Here is an 18,320-nt window from a genome sequence, read left to right on the forward strand (position 1 = left end):
TTTATCTAAAGAAGGTGTTTTTTTAATCTTTAGCTTGTAATACTTGGGGGATGTTTTGTTGATGAGGACTAGCTTAAAGGAATATAAAATTGTTTCTTACATATTCATTATTTTGTGGAGGCTTGCTAGAAATTACCTCTGCAAGTAAAAGAAGCAGAATCGCCTGGTTTATTTCACAGTGAGGGTTTCTATAAGTATGCTGATCATAGCAGTGTGTAAAGACCACGTGCATGTTAATTGAACAGGGATTAAAATCTGTTCATTAGATTGGCAATTTCCAGGGTTTAAATTTAAAATTATTTTTAGTCTGTAACTTGAAATATAACTGCTGATAGAACTATTCAGCCCTTCAGATGAATGTCTTCAGAAATTATACATGTGAGCTGGAGCATTTACATTTTGAAAGTGTTTTGTGTTGGAGTGCCAAGATTCTCGTACAAAATGTTTGGTGCATGAAATGAAAAAACAAAAGCATAGACAATACTTTGCTTAATTAAAAAATTTATTTTATAGCTGGCTTGGATGAAGTTTGGCATATTTTCAGATAATAATTATGAAGTTTTGAATATTTTCAGGTAATAATTGAGTGAAACAGAATTTAAATAATCTATGATAGAGCAGGTTGATTCTCCCTCATCTCAATCCTCAAAATGCAATTTTGTCCTCCGAAAGGAAATTTAAGGAGTTGCTGGTAAATGAACTCTCTCTTGTTAGCCTCCCACCTTTCTTGGCTGAAAATCTGGCTTTTACCTACTGGTGTGGAGAGCAAGGGGAACACAAGGGTAAGGTCCATGTGTTCTAGGCCTGAGAGGGGTGCGGAGTGCTGGGCAGAGCCATGCTCCGTGCGTGGCACAGCAGTGATCCCACAGGAGCAGGATCTGCAGGCAGGCAGGCTACCATGGGATCCTTGCTGCCAGAGATAGCAACTGGGCCATCTGGCTAAACTTTTTAAAATTAATTGTAATTTCGTCCAGTTTAATGTTGCCAGGTTTGGATCAGGTTAAGAGAGATTTTATTGTGGGTAAAGGAGAGGGAAAAGGGAGGAGGAGGTGGAGAGGAGAAAGGGAAAGAGGATGGAGCGGGAGTTAGCTCTTGTAGATGTGAGTGCAGTCCGGGGTTCTCGTCTTTGTTGAATGTGTGAGATGAGTAGGACTGTGAAGCTGGATTGTATTTTGTGTGGCTCTATGGGTACAGCACTGTCTTCTCATAGTGCATGCCAAGTATTCATAAACCTTCGGTAGCAGCTAAGGAGAAATAAAAGGAGTGGAAGGAATGTCTTTTTTCATCCAGTTTTCTTTAGAAAAAAAAATTTTTTTTTTTTTTTTGAAGCGGGGGGATGTAATTCTCATCCACTCAGTGCTTCATCAGCTCCCCTGTGAGCAGAATGGGTTCTGTGCTGCACTCGGCCTCCATCCGTGTGCCACATGTTCCATAAACCTTGGCAGGGCCTTGGTGCTCAGAGTCTGCCATGCACATGGGTGCTCAGGGCAGGGGCAGGCCCGTGATCGTGACACCTTCCCTCAGGAAAATGGAAATGTGCTCTAATTAGGCATTTTTCCTGCTAACTGCATCAGTCCCTCGCAGCTTGAAGCAGGTGCTGGTAATCAGCCCTCCCTCCTCCCCCTGCAGTGGTGGTGCTTGTGCAGGTCTGAGATGCACAACAAAGCCACGCTGCCACAGTTCTAATGCTGGTGCCTGTACCTGTCCGAGAAGGGGGGAAAAATAATTTAAAAATATAATTGCATGTGTCTTGTTTCTCAAATAAGACACGGTGTGGAGCGTGTTCCTTCATAGCTGCATGCGTGTTCGTGCAGTGTGTGCTCGCCCAGCGCGTTTGATTGTCGCAGAGATAAGTGTTCATTTATTCAGTGTGTGTGCAGCTAGACTCACGTTTGCAGCCAGAAGACAAAAAGTTGGAATCCCTGTAGCCAGCACAATAGGCGTTCCCCAGCAGTGATCCCAGTAGATAGAGAATGGACGGGTAGGTGTTTGGAAGTGCACACGCACTTCTGCAAGTCCTGAGTTTTATCTGCTGTAAACTGTACTGGGCTGTGCAGATCTGTACTTGTTTATGCATCTGACTCCATACCTGAGCCACAATACATTGAATTCTGTTGAACTGAGTTTGAGGGCCTTTGGAGCAATCCCCCCCCACCAGATATTCACTAATATAGTCTATGTGCAGACTGTGTTATTTGTGATCTGTGGAATCACTAATAATTCTGGCCTGTAACTTCTCAATAGAGAGCAAAGCAGCCCGTGATTCTCTTAGCAATGGTGCAGAAATCTGTCCACAGGTATTCCTCTGCATTCACAGAGGATATTTTAAATCTCCAGTTCTAGAAGGGTTTTATTTAAATTTGACTTATGATCTCCAAAACAGAATGTAATTCTGTTCAAGACATCTTCATTTGTAGAGGGATATGTAGGAATAAAATGCTCAGGATCAGGCCCTTTTGCAGCCTGTCTTTTAAAAAAAATATACCATCAAATATGAGATCTCATAATTTTGAGTTGCCCTTTATAAAAACTGTCTTTTTTCACAGATTAGTGTTACCATTTATTTAGTAGTTGTACACTCCTCGTTCTTGCATACATTTGAAATTTGCTGTGTTGTACCTCTGGAAACAAAGGATCTGATCCAAAGGCCTCTGAAGGCGACAGGGGTTTTTTCACTGACTTCAAATGGGATTTAGATTAAGACTATATACATAATAGTTTCAAATAAAGATCTGACTGCTACAGTGGTTTTCAGGGTCTTCCACATAACTTTTCAAAACTCTCATAAAAATTGTCTATGCATGATGCTCCAAAATACACATCTAAGCACGAATCCTGTTTTGTTGTTTTGCTTTAAAAAAAAAAAAAGGGGGGGGGGGGGGGATGGTGCTCCAAAGAGCTTTATCTCACTGGTGCTCCAAATGAGTGTTCTATGAATAAAAAAGAGGGAATGCTGGGTCAATATTTGGTATGTAGCTGATGCATTACCTTATGCATTCTTTATTTAAATTAGGGATTAGGGCAGCCTTTTTGGAAGGAGTCTATAGATCTGAGATGGCAATGTACTGCCTATTTATTTTTACACACGTAAATTTAAATTAACCTCAACTGTCGTATCCTGTTATCTGCCAAGGAAAACATTTAGCTCCTGTCCAATCTGTGTGGAGTTTCAAAGTGATTTGCTCTTTTCAAACTTGTTAAAGCGCAAATAGAAAAGTAAATTGCTTTGCATACCGATCGAACATTTTGCAAAGGGGAGGGAAGAGGAGCTAAGGAAAAATGAATTTACTATTATAATAACCAATATGCCTTTATCAAATATTAATTAAGTCATCATTTTCTACAGCTCTTGATTGATTGCATTTGAATTGCTGACTGATATTTTGCCATACTTTAAATCTGAAGGACACTTAGCATGTTGCCCATTTATTCAGATACCTTCACACAGATATGTTTGCTGTGGCATTCATTCAGCTCCTGAAGTTCTTTTGTCAATGTAAGCAGACATTTCCAGAGGAGAGGCCAGCTACAATTTCAGTAATAAAAGAGTTCACATGGTTTTATAACTACAGAGGCAAATATTTTTGGAGTGCCAAATTTAAAAAATAGTACTATTTAGGCTGGTGTTGTTTTCTTTATTTTTCTCTGCTTTTTTTTCCTCATTTTACGTAGTTCCAAAAGTAGGAAAGTACCCTGCAGACAGGAGCTGGAAGACAAGGAGCAGCACCGTCAAGTCTATTTATTTTAATGCTGGGGGGACAGGCTGCTGAACTGAGTTGCTTAGAGAAATAAATGAGAGCAGAACATTTTTTTTTTCACAGCCCTGCTAGGCCAAGGTGTTTTACACTGGAGTTAATTCCTCAGAGAGGGGAGTCAGTTTAAGGGGCCTGTAAAAGTGATCACCAAATGCTGGTTTTTTCACACAAGTTACGTTATTATTTCTGAAGCACTGCTCACAGTGACTGGTCTCAGGGAATCGCAGTAGCATAGGTGATCGAGGAGGGGCTGTTCTGTGGGAGAGTTCATTTGCATTTTCATCTGCAGGGTGTAATAACCATAAAGCAGCTACAAATATTGACAGTGTCTCAGATGGACAGTTGTTTCAGTTCAGGCAGTTCTGTGTTGGTGAAGATGAAGCTTTGACATGGACTTCTAAATGCATTGGCAATCTTTTCTGAGCCGCTCTTGCTTTTTATTGGAATGCAGTCTGCAAAAGGCTAGGAAGGCTGTTTTGTTGCATTCAGGAGATTTTGATCGCTGTATTTGTTTTGCTACCCAAACACAAAGACCTCTGGTATATTTACTTCTACATTTGTATATACAGCAAGTATCATTTTCAGAAGATTTTCCTCTTTGATAAATCATTCTTTATTTTCTTCTTTTTTTATGTATATATTTATTTTTCTCTCTGGTTGCAGACTTTTTTTTTCTTTTTTTTTTTTTTTTTTTTAGGAAAGGCGAGTTCTCATGATCGTTTTGTTACCTTTGGCAGATAAGATGTATTGTCTGATTTGTCTGTAGGAAACAAAATAGTATATCCAGTCCTGAGTCTGTGGAAAGTCTCCCACAGATATCAGAGGGTTTTGGATTGTGCTCTCAAACCCAACTAACACTAATTTAAAAACCTGATGCAGGAAGCCTGAACTCGAATGACTCTTAAAGTGCATTTAAAGAATGCTACATTCTCTACAACCTTCAGACTTGGGCAGTGAGCTTTTGTACCTCCTTGCTTTACCCAGTTTAACCCAAGAAGTGTCAGGATCCTGCTTTCTTCATTTAAGGGACACAGCATCAGTATACTTTCTAATCCAGCACGCATTTATGAATTGCAGGGTGCGTGTAAGGAATTGATCACATCCCAAAATGGATGGAAACTCTGTTACAGGCCCAAAGGATGGATATAATTTTGCTGCAGGGGTTCATCGTGAGGTTTAGTTTTGGTTTTAATGCAGTGTGACATACAGGAGTGGTTTTGATTACTTAGTTATTATGTGAATAAATAATTAACATTTTAAAATTTATTTTTATTAGTATCCACTTTATAAAAACAGTTTTTCAACTCGATCTGTTATGAAGATAGCTAGTTACTAGTTTTTAATTGAAGGTTATACGTTTCTCGTTCTATAATTATTATAGAAGGAGGAATTAACATGATCACATGGAAATTTTGTTTCTTATATGGAGATTTACATTGATGGATTGAAGGTTTAAGGTGCAGATTTACATTTAAATTACATATTACATGACATTTACATTTTAAATTATACTAAAACAATTATTTCTACTGTCTTATTGGTACCTTTGAATGTCTCTATAAAATTATTTCATTTAAAGTATAACCTGCGTTACTATGTATATGTCTCACGTATGAGATCTGAGTATTTTTTGTATGAGTGTGCTCCTATTTGGTGTAAATAAAAGTGAAGTTGCTTGTACAGTATTCACATGTACACATTTAAGATGCTATATAGCACTTTACTTAGAGTAGTGATTACTTCTCTATAACACAAAATGGTTTTGGGGGTGGTATTTAACAGCATAGAAATGGTACCTGGTGCTTGCATTTTGTTTTCCTCAAAATGCTTTCAGGAATCAAAGCTCAGCAGTGTTGCTTAAAAGAAGATAAAGGATTTCTATCTAATTAATTAATTAAAATCTATTAAGGAATAGCACATGGCTGCAGGTGCAGCCAGCTGGGAACAAGGTGTCCTGGAGTCTCGAGGAATGGGCTGGTTGGGACAGGAAAGCCAACTGGAAGGTGGTTGTGACCGTTGTAAGGAGCAGGCCAGAGTGGAAGTCATTGAACATAAAGTAAGTGTAATTTTTTAAGGAGACCTTCATTTGTGGAGGGTGCCATACATGTGTGTGTGTCCTTGCTGTGCAGGTCCCTTTGGTCCAGGACACTGCAGGCCATGTCTTGCAATCGGTTTTATCAAGTTGGAAGGAACTTAAAGTATGAGCATCATTCTCTTCCCAGAATAGATTTCTTTACAGTGTCAGCTGGATATGGTTGGTTTGCACCCATATAAGGTTCTGGGCTGGACACAGAAGCACTAAAATTCCATTATTGTTGAAATAATTTCTGCAAGCTTTTTAACTTTTGATGCCTGCTGAGCTGAATGCGCTGAAGAGTCCACACAGGCCTGGTGGTGAGTTGGATTTCCCCTGGAAAAGGGGGATGAGTGCACCTGTATCCTGTTCCTGAATTTTGTAACTGTTTTTGTTCAGTATGTTCCTCCTGAGATACAATCTAACTTAAACATTAAATGGAAGAGCAAGTGAAGATTTCAGCAGGAAGTGCTAACAAGCTTTCCTGAACATTAATCTGTGAAAAACTAGGCCTACCCCTTAACTGTGTCTATTAAAGTTGCAAGTAGTGGAAGAACAAATAGAAAAATCTTACAATTCAATTAACACCAGGAGATCAAGGTGAAAAGCCACTTTGCCAGTGTGCTTGTAGCCTCAGCTCTGGCTCTGTATGAGCATTTCTGTAGAGTGCTCAGGACAAAAAAGTTTCCACGGGTAGCCAGTAGCTGTCGGGTGGGTCTGCTTCTAATGGCAATTAAAAAAAATAAAGCCACTCTTCACAGAGTGAATTTCAGCTTCATGCTAATGGCTATTTCAAGGCCTGCATAAAGTTTAAGGCCCACTCAAATCACTTCAGATAGCCCCCAGCTTTTTTCTGTCTGTTGTGTACCATGAGGTACTACTGTAGAAGCCACTGGATGAAATAAGGGATACAGAGAATAATTAACACTTCTGGGACTGCAGATTATTTTGATCACAGACTTTATTTAGTCATTCTTCTATCATTTCTTATAATATCCTTTAATTTGCAAAATATGCATCCAGACATGCTGTTGTCCAGAAATTAGGCCTTGATGAATTGGGAATTGTGATGCCATTGTTTGGAAAAGTGAGTGAGAAGTTGGGAGGTTCTTTTTCACTCAGCCTTGGGTATAAGAGTAAGAGCCTCTTCAAGTTTCCTCCTCTTTCCATGCCTCAGCACTTCCTCTTATAAGTTGGAGATAAATCTGGTGTTGCTCATGAGATTTCTGGTGTGAGAAACAGCTGATGTCTGAATAAACCAGATACAGCCAACACACAGCACAGAACACTGCTCTGGGAGAGGAGAGTTGCTCAGAAATTTGAGGGGTCCAGTGCTGCCTTTGCACAAGGGGCATCTTGTAGTCTACATCTGGGGTGCAGCTGCTGTTCTAGGCCTTGACTGCCTTTGAATGGAGGCTTTTTCTCATAGCTCTGAGAGGCCTTGCCTCTCAAAATTCACTAGTATTCCTTATCAAATTGGAAAGGTTATGTATTGTTTGCCATGAGATTTCTTTCATCACCGCTATCTTGTAAATTAGTCTCTCAATGTTTTATGCATTGATAAATAATAGGAGAGACTAACACACCAGCATCTGCATCAATATACCTGAAGTCAAAGTTCAGGTCGGATCTGAACAGCTTGGGAGAAGGATGCTGTGAAATTGCCTGGTCTCTTATCCTTCCAGTTTAGGATTCTGCTGTGCAAGTAATTAAAATCTGGTGTGTTGATAGCATTTTAAGGTTATATGGGGAGGTTAGGTAGATCATTGCATAAAAAAATAAAAAAAAAAACAAAACAATCCCCCAGATCTTTACAGAATACTAAACAACGACCATGACAACTAGAACTTACAAATCATAACGTTTTATGTGCTCTCTGCAGAACAGAAAGCTGGGAGGCAACTTTTAAAAATAAAGACATAAGCATATTTACATGTTTTGTTTGCTGAATTTTTATTTTTTTTTTCTCTCCAAAAATTCTATTATTTTTATCCTCCTGCTTGCCTAAATGTAATTGAGTTTAGGATTCCTTTCTTTTTGCAGCAGCCTCTACTCTGTTTGCACTAGGAGCTTGGCTTCTGGGAGCCAGGAGGCAGATTTGTCCACACTGGCACTGTGGCACTGCAATGGCTGGAGCAGCAGATGTCTGGGTCACTCTGTGTCCCGTGTCCCTACCCCAAGAGCGTGGCCACCTGGAGTGCCCCAGACACACAGGGGGTGCTCAGCGAGGAGCAGCTGAGTGCACAGAGCCATGCTGGTTCCACTGTGTGGACAGCTCCAGCAGGCCAGGGTGTTTAGAAACACTGGAAAAGCTGTTTGGGTTTAGTTTTTCCCTGCATTTTTAATAAATGTGCCTGTGAAAACCAAGTCCTGCAGGTGCTTATGCATAGGACTGACCTGCACACCCCCATGTAGTCCTGGACTGGGACTCTCTGTCCTCTTTCCTTGTCCTCTCTGCCTCATCCCCAGCTGCTTGGTGCTGAGTTGCAAACCAGTGCTTTGAACCAAAGGTAGGCATAGAGGAGTCTTGCAGCCAGACTTCTCTGGAATGTTTCCTAGTATTCCTCTGCCCAGTTTGGCAGCTTTATATTCTGATTATTAATGGCTCTGAAAATCTTCGGGTGAGTGCTGCTGGGCCCCTAAGGTGTGGTGCTGGTGTTTATTTTGGTGTCTCCAGCTGTCTCAGGTGTGCTTTTGTTAGCTAGTGGTCCTGGCCTCTCATTTCCACTCCCAGGCCCAGCTGCATATGGATGTCCTGAGCACCAGGGGTGTACAAGCTGGCCGGGGCAGGCAGCTCTGCTCCCTTGTTTGCAGTATCAGTTGAGATCAAATGGGAGAAATTAATGTGATAAACCTAAAGAGAAAAAGCGAAGGTGTAGATGTTGCTGTCTGGACTGTGGAGTTGGGCAGGGTTTGTAGCTATCTACATGAAGTGAGTGCTCCGGGCTTTTTTCATGCTCTTTGCACGAGACTTCCAAACTTCTGTGTTTGATTTTTTGGGTTTTTCTCACTCTTTCTTTCTTCACCCTTTAGGTCAATTGATATCCAGTCTTTTCAACATTCCTGGTAGGCAAAGCTGTGTTTGCAGGCACTGTTTTGCTCCTGCACCTCCTGTGTGGTCAGTGCCTGCCTTTGACTGATAGGCAGACCAGAGGAAGGCAGAAGAAGCTCCCTGTTGTCCTCAGTGAAAGGTGTGCTCAAAGGGATGAGCAGGTATCAGCAGCCTGAAGCAAAGGCCTGGGAGCTCCTGGGGCCACAGCCACTGACATGGTTTCAGTGCACTTTTTGAGAAACAGATGTGTCAGTTGCTGCAGGAGTTCATTGTCAGAGATAATGAGAGTTGCAAGTACGTGAGAGATCTTAGTTAGGAAGAAAATCAATGGTAAAACAGTGTTTCAATCTATAGCCTTAGTAAGTCATTTACTTTTGAAATCTAGTTGTGCTCAGAGGTGAAACCATTTCCATTCAGGTTTTGTTGAATCACAGAGTCATAAGTAAGTGCTGGGAAGGTTTTGTTTTGTTTGTGTAAGAAGCCCTTCCAATAACTCCTCAAACTCCTCACAGCTGTTTTCTTTGCATCTGATTTTAAAAAGTGGCATTTTTTACAAGATACATTTGAATTTTATTTTACAATCGGTAAAAGGCTCCTCTTTAGCATGGAATACACATTGCGGACTATTTAACTGGAATTAGCCAATTTTTCTTTTGAGCATATATTTTATGAATAAGTTACTAGTATCATCTATTCTTATTGTAGATATACTGCTGTAAATAATGTGATGACTTGTATGACTTGCACCTCTGTAGGAGTTTTGCAAAGACTAACACCATGAGACATTAAACCTCTCCCTAAAATACATGAAAAAAAAGAAATTACATAAAAAATTTTCTTTGAGAAACAGAGACAGAGAAAAAAAATAAAGACAGCTGGGTGAAACATGTTTCTGTTGATTTGAGAATTCATGTTTTATTTTGTCTAGCAATCAATATGCATTTTTTATTTTTAGAAAATAAAAATACATCATCTGATTTCCAATTTGAAAAAACACAAGACCTATGTTTCCATATTCTCTACGGTTTCATTTTGCACTCATTTTGCACATTTTTGATTTAATTTTGCGTTTGTGTGTCCTGTTTTCAATACAAACTTCAGTGTTGAAATCCACCGCTTTTGTAAATTTTTCTTTCAAAAGGAGAAAGATACTGATTTCAGTTCAGATACGTAAAGCAACAGACGTGACTCCGTGGCTGCTCCTGGTGAAGGAAGAAGCATGGTAGCTTCTGGAATGGCAGTGTCAGACCCTGAGTATTTGTCTCTGCAGTAGCCCTGTGCTGGGCTGCTGGGCAGGCTCATCCTCAACAGCACATGGTGCTCTCCCATTTGCTGTACCTCTGCTTAATTTGTCTCATCTGTGGCACAGCCTCCTCTAAAGAACTCGAGCTTCAGATGAAAATGTAGTTCCCAGGCAGAAAGCAACTGCAGTAAAAGTAGTTGTACTACTAGTTTGTCCTATGATTAATAGCAAGACTTGCTTAGAAGTTAGTCTTTGATTTCCTCCGTTTAATTGTAGCCCTAAGTGAAATGGGTTTTTGATTTATAGAAAATGCAAAATTAGGTACAGAAAGTTTTAAATTACAGTAACAGTAAAAAATTTCCCACAATAATCATCCCATATTGTTTCAATTCAAAAGAGCTAGGGCTTGATTTGTGTGGGAAAGAATCCATAGCAGCCAAGTTCCACATTTGAAACTGGGGAGAGGGGAGGATCAATTACCCTCTTTTGTGAGTATAAAAATATGCCTGAACTTCACTATGTAATACTTTTATCATATATTCCCTCTTTGGAAGGGTGTGTGTTGATTAATTAATTTAGAATAGCTCTTTTCTTACATGGATACCCTGTAAACGCAAGTAGAAAAACTTTGTTCAAACATACAAGAACATCAGTTAAAAAAGCAAAAGCTTTAGGAACAGCAGTGGCTTGTAATTATGATGGAAAACTGATCTATTCTGTTTTATAATATTTGCATTATGCAGAATGGTTCTATAAACTGTGAAAGCTCTAACATAGTTCAATAACAGTAGCTTTAATAATAGTAGTTTAATTCCTAAGCTACTTTTTGGAAGGTCTGCATGGCTGATCTCACTTCTGCTGCACCGTATTTCTGTTGACTTTTTCTTTCATTAGACTGCAATGCCTATGTGTGTTTGCAGTACTAATCCTAGATGTTGAGATTCTGGATAGTTAAAATATATTCGGTATCATTGAAACTATTCTGGAATAAATGACTTTGCTTTAATGGATGAGACCAAATTCTGCTCTATTTACAGGGATAAATGCTGAAAAACACTGATCTGACCCGTGCAAGTTTGCATGCGAGTTCCTGAGAATAGGAGTTTGGGCCCTTTATATTTGTTTTTTTGTTTACCACAACACACTTAAAAATAATTCTGAAAATAATAATGCAGGTGTTATCCTGTTGGCCAGCTTGGTGGATTTTAAAATCCTGCTTCACAGTCTCCCCTCACTTACAGTTTTTTTTTGGAGCACACTGGGTTTACCGTCTGAATGTAAAGTGCTGCTTCTATTCCATTTGATTTGGCATGACCGAGATGTAAAATCTAAACATAAAGCATAGTATTGATCCATTTATAAGCATTTTCAAATTGTACTGCACTTCTTGGATAAGTTATTGTTGTAGGATTTTAAAGTCAGGTGAGCTCTGCATTTGTGCTATAGCCTGACAGTTTAATCAAGATACAAATTTAGAAACAAATCAGTGCTGTCTTTTATACAGTGCCTCTAAATCCATGGTAATTTGTACCAGACCTCGGTAACAGGAAAGGATCGCCGTTTCATGCTACCAATACCAGTGGGTGTTGCTCCCCAGCTGCATCTTATAAGAGAAGATGCAAGAGAAATTAAAGGATCCCCACATGCATTTTTCTGTAATGTACCTTTTGCAGAGAGTATGAGGCTGATGGAAAATTCCCTTGAATTCAGTGTGTGAGCCGGCAGTAAATAGTGCCATATGTTCTGCACGCTTTAACTCCTACCTTTTGAGAGCACTGGGCAGTTTTTAAGTCAGCTTTCTTCACTTTGTAGTTTTGGAACATTTTAAAAAACGTAAGCGCTTGTACTCTGCAAACTCAGAACAGGGAGGGGAGAGCTCAAGTGCTGCTGGTGCCTACCCTGGCTGCCTCAGGACTCTCCCAGAGGCCTGTTTCGGGGAGCTCTGCTGTGCCAGGACGTCCCTTGCAGCATGAGCTCATCCCTGCACGCTCAGCTCCAGCGTGTCTGAGCTATAGGCTGAGGCTGTGTGCACTGGCAGCACAGATGGAGTGTGCTCTCATTAGGACTGTTTGTTGCCTGTTGGAACACACAGCATATTTCTACCGTGGCATCAACAGTTTCTAAGAACTGAGGTCAAAATAAACAGGTTGCAGTTGGATGCAGGAACAGTCTGGGAAACAACTTAAAATTCCCTGCTTAGGCATAACCATATTCCTAGATAGGTGGGTAAAAAGGCATTCTCATAGCAAGGGCTCATCTGAATTGATGCTTAGTGTATGCAGACCAGTGTGGAGTTGCAGAGGCACAGCCCGTAAATTTTCTACAGATATTGGCAAAATTGACCTTATTTTAAATAAATGAGGAAATTTAAGCTCAGCACTCCTGCACTGTTTCTCCTGGTCTTTGTAGTGCTTGAGCAAAGGGAAAGCAATGTCCTGGTGCCCATCTGGAAGGTGCCTGTTCTCACCAGGCCTCAGCCTCCTGTGCAGGCACAGTGTCGCCGAAGGCCCTGGCGTGCGCGGGCTCTGTGCAGGAGCAGAGCTGGGGCGCTGGCAGACAACCTCTGGCAAGCCTCCTGGAAGCTGCTTGGAGTTGCTGCTGCCCCAAACTCCCCACCCCACCCTTTCCCTGGGGATTAGTGCTTCCTCAGCAGAACCCACACCTGAGCTGCCTCATTGCAAACCCGCAGGTCCTGCTCTGGCCCTTGGAAGGGCCAGAGCTTGCTGGCTGTGGAGCTGCTGCAGCACGCCCGAGGTCTGAGCCCGTGGATTCGGTGTGGAGAGCCCTCATCTCCAGCATCCAGGTGGAGCAGACCACTGGGAAAAGGGAGTTTGGTGTGTGACAGCAAGATTCACCAGTGCCTCTTCCACAGCTGGTAAGTATTCTCAGGATCAGCCCATACACACACTCTCAGTCTGGGTGACAGCCTGGCCCCACAGGCATGAGGGAGTTATAGCCAGCGATATCAGTGAATGCAGGGTTTCATTTGTAGTGTTTAAAAAGCCTGCAAAATTTTATGAAACAGGATAAATACTTGTGATGATTTTGGCTTGAGTAGAGATGTAAATAGATTTGCTTCCTGACAGAATCAGCAACAGTCACTTGTAAGGGTTTACTCATATTAACCTGGTTACAGTTCATTTGCAGCCAAAGGAACTATCCTGTTTGTTGAGCTGCAAACACAAAAAGGTGCAGCAATCTGCTAGATGTTAGAAAATGTTCTCATGGAATTTGGGGGTTTTTGGGCAGAGAGGGTTAATTCTAACTCTAGTTTCAGTGGTTAAAATTTTAAAAAATGTAATTTTTTTTCCTTTTCAGGAATGAAACATTATTGAACTGTATGGTATGCATAACAGTAAATGGCTAATACAGATATGTGTAGTGGAGTAATGAAAAGAGGTGTCAAAAGAATTACAAAAATTTTGAAGACTGATATGGAAAGATATGTATAATTCTCTAAAAGAAAGGGTAAAAAAGAAAGCCTTCCCATATTTACTGCCAACAGTTTACTGCTGTTGCTATTCTTACTTCCCATGGCACAAGGCGTTCAGTGGTCTGTATTACAACCACACAATAATATCATGCCTTATTTTTCTGCAGTGAAAGGGAAGCAGCACTCCTAGAATACTTGTTTATAGGATGATCTTGCTGTCTCCACGAGGTTTTCTTGGTTCTTACTGCTGTTCTCCATATGCTTCTACACACAGTTGGTATGTAACAATGTGCCTTTCCATCCTTGACCCTGGCAGGTCTTGTGCAGCCTCATTCATCCTGACCCACCACCTCTTCCCTGCTCACAGACAGCTGCTGAGTCTCAAGCTCTTCACTGACTGTGAATGCAGTTGGGAGCACTCTCCTCCCCCCCACTTTTAAGTTGGCTCTCAAAGCCCATCGCAGATGGTCTGTACCTCATACATAATAAAGATTTTTTTTTTTTCTTCTGAGGCGGGTTTGTGTGAATGTGAGAGGCAGACAGTCTGGCAAGCTTAGACCTGTGTTTTTATATTTTTTTTCTAAGTAAGCCTTGAGGGATTTGTTTGCCATAATTTGAAACCCCTTAATAGCTTATGGAGCTCAGTAATATCTTGGTTCCAGAGGCTGGAACCTGATTTGTCCATTTGATGTTTTCTAAGGGGAAGTTATACACATTGGCAAAATGGAGTTAGGGCCCAGCTGGACAAGACAAAGAAATTAAGCAGAAGCATCCCAGGAGCTAAAGCAGTTGCTTTAGGCAGGTGGTCTTCTAATAAGAGTATGGTAGGTTTGTGCTGACTGTGTGTGTGAGTTGCTTTGGGGTCACCTGTTACAGCTGTGTATTTCTAACTACTTGTAAGACTTGTTTCGGTGAGTTCCCTCTGTCCTGTTTTCAGACTTGGGCAGTAGGGTGCGTGTACCAAAATGTCCCCAGGACCTCATGTAAGAGCCTAAGGAGCATTTTCAAATGTCTGATAGTTTGGGTTCTAGGTAGCTCAACACCACTGCTTCTTAGTTCCTTTGTGTAAGGTTGTATTGGTGGTGTTATGCTCAGCATTCCAATAGCCATAAAAAGAGGTCCCTGTGTGGAAATCTGCTTCATGGGCCAGGCTGCCAGTGGGTTCTGGCTTTCTGTTCTGCATGCAAGCTGCCATAGGGCTCTTCCTGATCTCTGCACTATGCTTTGGGAGCTGAAAATGTAGAACATGTGCAGGAGGAAAGTGATGGAAGAACATTTATACCAGCAGTTTCAGCAGTGGTTTTGACCTCAGTGAGAAAAGATATGTCAAGGTAAGATGTGGAATTGTATGTTTTAAAAGATAAGGGGAAAATGTCCTAAACTAAATTGGATTGGGTTCATGATGAGGAAAAAATTAACAGGTATTTCATTCCTCTGTTGTGTATGTTAAATGCTGGGTGTGTATGTGTGTGTGCTGTTACTATATAGAACAGTAAAGTCCAAACCCACCATGTGAGCTCTAGAGTATTTGCTGAAATACTTTAAGGTTCAACTGTCTGAAGCTCTTGGCTCTTAGAGGGAAAAAAGTCCCACTGGTGTCAGACAAGACACTTTTCCAGGGCCTGAAGGGTGTAAAGAGTAAGGGTCTCTCAGAAGTGAACAGAGCAAATAAAATCTTTCGAGAAGAGATGAGCTCCAGGGAACATTCCAGTTAGGCAGCAATGGTCAGCAGCACAGGGGCGTCATAGGCTCATCCTTCAGAGTGGAAGGACCTTGGGAGGCATCTAGTCCAGCCTCCTGCTCAGAGCTTGGCTGGCTGAGACTAGGTGGTTCAAGGTTTTGTTCAGTTAGGTCGTGAAAGCCTCCAAGTATGGAGACTGCACAGCCTCTCTGTGCAGCCCCTTCCACTGCTTAACTGACTTCATGGCAGAAAGGTTTTCCATTGTTTCTAACTGGAACCTTTTGTATTTCAAATTCTGTCTGTGGTCCCTTTTTCTCCCACCACACCCCAATGTGAATAATCTGGCACTGGCTTCTCCTAGCCTCCTGTTGGGTGTGGAGGGGCTGTCACCAAAGCCTACTCAGGTCCCTTAGCCCCTTCTCACAGGGCTGATGGTCATTGTAGGGGTTCCTGTCATTCTGCCTGCACTGCAGTATTGCTCAGCAGGTTGAGTGGTGGCACTGGAGCCTCTCAGGACAGTGCTGGGGCTGACCCATGCTGTCCCATGGGATGCTGGCACCAGAACAGGCAGAATGGCTCCCTGTGTGCTGCATCACTCTTGTCCAGCCCCTTTAAGAGGTGTGGGTGTTTTTGCTGACCATCTGCTGGAAGCAGTGCCAGGAGCTGATGCTGTTGGCTGGCCTTGGCCTTCACAGCAGATTCCTGGGTGAATAGTGAGGCATTACTAATTTCAGTTGTTAATATGGAAAAATATTAGCTTAGATTCAAAAATCATGTCTTAGTTTAAATGCTAGAAGATGTTAAAGCACTGTAGAGTTTCTTTGCAGAGTGGTTTTTGGGCTGCTGAGATACAGGTTTTAAGCATAAAACCCAACAGTTAGAGATATACTTAGTCTTAAAAATTGTTAGGTGTCATGTAATTGCATAACTGCAGAACCCAAGGCTTTAAGAACAATACTGAGTATCATGAAATTGTGATTTGATTTTTAAATAAAGCAACATCGATAAGATCAAGAATCTGCTGCTTTTGTAAAGCAAATGTTCATCCAAGAGGGGTTTTTTCAAATAGTGAACCACATCTGTAAAGTTCTGAAATGATAGCTGCTATTATGTGCTCATCTGCTTGGCACAGTAATTAAAGTATATATTAATGCTGTGAGACACGTGTTTAGAAGTATGGATTGAAATTAATCACCCTGCCCCTACAGAAATTGCTTGATGAGTCCAGCAGCATATGTGTTGCTATAGAAAGCTGTGAGTTAGTATATTTTACATGGGTACAGTTACATTTAGTATTTCATATGTTTTATTAAATATAAATACAAAAATACATTCAATTTTAATAAAGCTACCAAGCAGGGTTATTTACATATTTTTCCAGTGTGGGACAAGCATTTTTACAGGTAAAACTTGCACAGTAATAACCCCTAAAGATAGAATTGTCAAGCAGCTCAAATACTGCTCAAGGAGTCTTTGAGGTGTCTGCAAGAATTGTGTGAGCAGGGCAGGAGGAATTCCTGCCTCTGTGAGGTGTGGCTCACCCAGGGCCAGCCTGGCACATCCACAGCGGATCCCTCATGGAGCACCAGGTGCAGGATGGGCTTGTGCTGAGCTGAGCTGTGTGGAGGAGGCCTTTGGCTGCTGAGAGAGAGTGATAATTCTGCATCCACTGATGAGTTTTATCTTAGATTTAAGCTCACAATGTTAATTCCATCTCCGGCTTCCTGGGCATAGGACACAGTTGTCCTGAGGAAGTCTCCAGTGTGAGTTTACAGCCTGTGCAGTTGCCAAGTGAGGTGCCACCTCAGCCTGTACCATGGTTACTCTGCCTGCCAGAAAAGCTTGGTGATAAATATTCCACAAGAAGCTTGAGAGGCCATGATGTCACCCCTACACCAGGTCAGGTTTGCTCTGTTACTTTGTGAGGTGGAAGTGGAGGAGCAGGTGCGGGTCCTTCCCGCAGCGCTGAAATGCACGCGGTGTGCAGCTCAAAGCGCTGCTCACTGCTTCTGTCCTGCTTCCCAGTGCAGGGAACTGCTCCGCTTCCCCAGCTTGTGTAGGGAGCAGCTGGAGAGCTGCTGCTTTTCCTGGTGGCACAGTGCAGTGTCCCAACAAAGGGCATTGCTCTGTGCAGTGCAATTGTGAAGCTCATGGATTGAGAGAGAGAAGCAGCGAGCAGCAGGTTGAGGACACAGAAAGAACAGAATCCTTGTCGGGGGGGTTGTTTGAGAATCGCCGCTTTTGCGAACTTAAAATGTGTGCACAAAATATGTCTTGTTCTTCCCTGCTTACAACATATGACCCAGTTCAAAAAATGGTTGTTTTTGCAAAACTCTGACTTCTATACTCTCACTGGTCTGTGTACCTCTTTGTGTGTTCAAGATCTAAATGCAGTGTGCGGGCAGCCTTTCTCTTACAGCTAATACTGATATCCTGCCCCAGAGTTACAAAAGCAGAGAAAAGAAAATCCTTACATTTACTGCTTCGGTTGATACATATTTGCCTGTTTCTGGGTATTGAAAGTTGTTATTTTTATTATTTTTGCAGCATATCAGCCCGGATGTAGTCACCCTGTCAGGAGTGTAAAATTTACAGCAGAGATTATTTTAATGCTGGAAAAGCTCTTACTTATCTGAAGCATCATTCAAAATGCACAGTGAAAGTCACCAAGCAGAAGTTTTCCATCCCGTTGTCTGCAGGACTCCTGCAGGCCTTCTGATGCTTAAGGTAAGATTAAAAATAAAGAAACAATCAGTTGTAAAGTAGAAGCTGGTGGAAAGCATGAAGGTGTAATTCTGAGGCAGAGAGGATCCTCTTTGTGCATTGACCCTTTTCTATAGGAGCAATGGTATTGTTAGAAAATATTAGTGCAATATTTGTTTAAATAGTCAAAGCAGAACAAACAATAAACCCAAGCTTACTACCAGAATTAAGTATATATAAATGTATGTATGTATATATAAAGAAATTACTTAGTATTAAAAAACAAAAGTATGTATCACATTTTTTTTATTCTTTTGAAAATGTGTGTCAAAGTACAGAAGTGTTTAACTATCAAAAATAAGTGTTAGCATAAGGAGGG

This window comes from Haemorhous mexicanus, chromosome 5, assembly GCF_027477595.1.
Source record: "Haemorhous mexicanus isolate bHaeMex1 chromosome 5, bHaeMex1.pri, whole genome shotgun sequence".
Classification (NCBI taxonomy): domain Eukaryota; kingdom Metazoa; phylum Chordata; class Aves; order Passeriformes; family Fringillidae; genus Haemorhous; species Haemorhous mexicanus.